Source organism: Myzus persicae, unplaced genomic scaffold (assembly GCF_001856785.1).
Source record: "Myzus persicae strain clone G006 unplaced genomic scaffold, MPER_G0061.0, whole genome shotgun sequence".
In the NCBI taxonomy this organism is placed as follows: Eukaryota; Metazoa; Arthropoda; class Insecta; order Hemiptera; family Aphididae; genus Myzus; species Myzus persicae.
In genome coordinates this window covers 312,101-316,152 of record NW_019103934.1, presented here as the reverse complement: position 1 = coordinate 316,152, position 4,052 = coordinate 312,101, and positions in this window count along the sequence as shown.

The following is a 4,052-nucleotide window of genomic DNA, read 5'->3' as shown; positions in this document are numbered from 1 at the left end:
TCTGCCCGAGAAATTAGTTGCACAATAATAATATACTTGGAATGGATTTATATTTGGCTCCGATGTTGAGGACCACGCTCAACGACCAAACTAAGCCCTACAATATTGTGGTATGTCAGACTAATTCTAAATGTAATACGGAAGAGTCTTGTACAGAATATCTTCTGGCTAACGAGTACATGGTAGAGACTAGGAGGTGGATTCGAAAATTCGTCACCGACTAGGAGTTCTCGTCGTCCTCCGATGAATTCTCAGAAAAACACGGGCGCAAGACTTGTGCCATTACGTTAGCCACGCTCCGTGTTTAGTTTATGGCATATGACTATTTGATATTTGCGGCTTATATGTTGCTGCATTAGCATATGTTATTAAAATATACTATTTAAATGTACTGTCAAAATGTACCAGTGAAATATAGTGTTACTTATAATATTCCTAGTAGAATATATACTATTTATGAAAAGTGACTCCGTTGGTTTACAACAATTTTAATGAATTAGTCGTTTGAATCACTGATTATTTAAGATCAAAACTATTGCAATCAAAACCAACGCGTACGACTATTAGGTACAAATATTTATTGTTAGTCGTGATACCAACCACGGGAAAGATAGTGCAAAGTGATTTTAAACTGAAAGTGTCTTAAATCTCAAAGAACTCCGCATTGTTCTCGTATAGATGGTCTTTTACAAAATAATTTCGAAGAAAAAAATGTTAGGCTCAAGAGGGAAATGTAGCCGTGCGGGAATAGGAGATCCTATATTAGCTCCTATCTCTATCTAGGGATGTAATTTTTTTATTGTAATTTGTTGTTAGAATTGTTTTTCTCTTAGATATTCGCCAGATGGATCAATAATATATTTTGTCAGCACACCTGTACGGTGCATGCCTACATTATATTATCGTAGAATTCCGCAAATAACTCAGAGAAAATAGCGGGAATGCGGTCGTCAAACAGTTTAGTATGTGTTTATGATAAACGAACACGTGATTAATTATAAACATCGGTGACGATATTAATATATTAAAGATAAAGTCGTGAAATCGCTATACCTAGTTGCAGCCCATCGGAATCGGGTATAACATAATATCAAGTGCAATAGGATTATAAAATCGTTCGACACGTAATCGTGTATAATTATTTATAGGTATGCAAATACAAGAGACATATTTTCTTTGCCGTTTCCGAGCGCAATCAGTCAGATCGACTTGTAACTGCAGCCATTCACGAATCGCGGGGTGTCAACAACGGTAATAATAATGATCATTGCGCCGTGCGGAGGATAGAAAAAAAAGGATAAATGCGATCTTAATTTTTACCGTAGCACATATTAGATATTATAATCATCAAAGGCGTGGGCTTAATATTATTACATATTCCGCATTATTATACCGCGTACACACCGGGGTACGGCGTAATAATCATATTATAATAATATGTATGCGATATAGCTGTACAAACTTTGAACAATAATTACCGCGGCGCGCCGCTAATGAAGTCTTACAACTCGAATAATGCGTTCTAATTATCTGTTTTAATATCGTCGCGTATCAAACACATAAAACCACTCAACCGAAAACGTTGAAATCTAATGCGGAGGTGCTGCTGTGCACTGGTTCTATACGGGTAGAGTGTGCACACGTTTCCCTCCGACGACTTTTGAACACGTCCGGGCGATAGGTAGGTATAGGTGCACGCCGCACACATATTTTATATCAATGCCAGCGGTGACACGGCGTAAAAGTAATAATAATATTATGCGCGCACCATAGACAGATGGGTAGGTGGGTAGGTACATCTTATTGCATGACGTCATCGACGATATTAATAAGTCGAAAGTTCCATCAACAGTGAATATAATAATAGTATAATGTTACGATGTTAACGCCCACCGGCGTCGCTAAAGTGGAGATCCAACGCGTGTCGTCTACTTGTAGTTAGAACATAATATTACTCGGAGTGATCTATTCAGATGGGTGCGTCTCTTCGCGTTTGTCGATAGTTAATATTTTTCGGTTTACTAAAAAACATGGGCATTACTATACATTGTGAGGAGAGAAAGAGACACCCTCTAAAGTAACACGACAAGACTACTGTTGCAGCAGGTGTTCCTAGAAAATTTTTTTAGGAAGTCAAGTTTTTACTTAATTAATATTCAAGCATACTTCAGAATACAATACTTGCTGTATACACTGTGTATCTAATTAGTATATAGTATATTATTACAACACCTACATTAAAATTAAAATAATATATATTATATTATATTATTACTATACAAATCTTTTTATTGCAAATTATCTTAATGCAATGAATACATTTAAAAAAAATATAATATTTTATAATTTAAATCATTTTTGATTTATCAATTATAATATAGATACTAAACATTTACATTTTTCATATTTAAAATTACTAGCAATATGAATATTTTTATGGCATCATAAAATTTATTTTAAATTATTATTCCCATATTGGCCTCATTTTGAATGATATCCAAAATGTGTGTTTAATATAATATGTATCATAATATGCTAAAAAAATCTGTTACACCATTGAGATCTTCACAACAAATCAATATTTTTTTAACACGCCAGGATAAATCCAATTTGATGAAATTTTCGAAATAGCTAACTTGTTTTGAAAAGCGAAATTTAAAAAAAGGAAAAATATTGAAATTGAGTAAAAATTGACCAAATTGAAATTTAAAAAAGCGGATAAGTGGTTATTGCTCAGCTGTACATTACAGGTGTTTAAGAGGTCGCTGTAATGGATGGTATTAAATTTTAATTCAATGATATCAAATCATTGTACACGAAAAACGATTCTGAGCAGAGACGGTATGTCAGTTTGTTATATTTTATATTGTTATTACTTATTATTAATGTGGTAGCCGGGAAGTTGAATTAATATTATTCTTAACTTATCAGTGATGCTGGAAAAATATTAAATATGCCTACGTAAAATTGGGATGTTTTGGAACCGAAAAAAATAAATATAAAAACACACATCATTGTAAAATCAATAAGTTCAACGTTCCACTCAGAATCTAAAATATAGGCTTAGATTTCAATTGTATTTAAATTAAATATAACGTTATTAAAGTTCAAAAACAGATTGCATTCGTCTAATTAAAATTTGATTGTAATGCAGACTTTCTTTTATACAAAATCAATAAAAAAACTCTCACTTTCTTAATACAGATTTAAGTACAATTAACGAAACGTTCAAAATATCAAACAGAAACTTTGGAAAATGTAATTAACTTCTGGGTACAAAAACTACCACTTCATTTACCATATAATTGGTATTTCAAAATGAACACATCTATCAAAAAAAAAAATAATAATTAAGTTTATAAAATATGATGTTGAAAGGTATTTTGTTAATTTAAGTTTTTAATCATATACAATTTGTAAGTAATTAATTTTTTTTATGAAATCAAAACTTTATCTGACTGCTATATTGTGCCTATAGGTTTTTTTGTTAATGCATTTTCGCCGATTAAAATAAACTTACAACAGAAAAAATTATTAATAACAAATTAGGATAAGAAGATATTTTTAGTGATTTTTATGAAAACGTTTATAAAACAAAATATGTTAAGTTTGATTTAGACGTAGGTACCTATATAGTATATTGTATATTTTTGTAATATTGCTATAGTTGACGTAATCATGAATTTCATATAAATCAAAAACTTAACCAGTCGTTTCTTGGTTAATTTCTATTAAATTTCAATATTAATAAATATTTTAACTTACTTTAAAAACAATACATTTGTTTTCCATTTTCTAATTTCTATTTTGAAAGTTTCAAAAAAATAATTAAAAGAAGAATTTTTATAAAATTCTTTAAAACAAGGATATTTATATTTGATTTTTTTATAACGAATTTTAAATCTACTCCATCTACATTAATCTGAAAAAAAACTGTATACAAAATACAAAATATTGATTAATCGTTTAGGAGATCAGTCCACGTGACTTTTAAATTATTTTGTATTTTAGTACATAACAAGGTCACACGATAATGTTACCAAGTAATCACT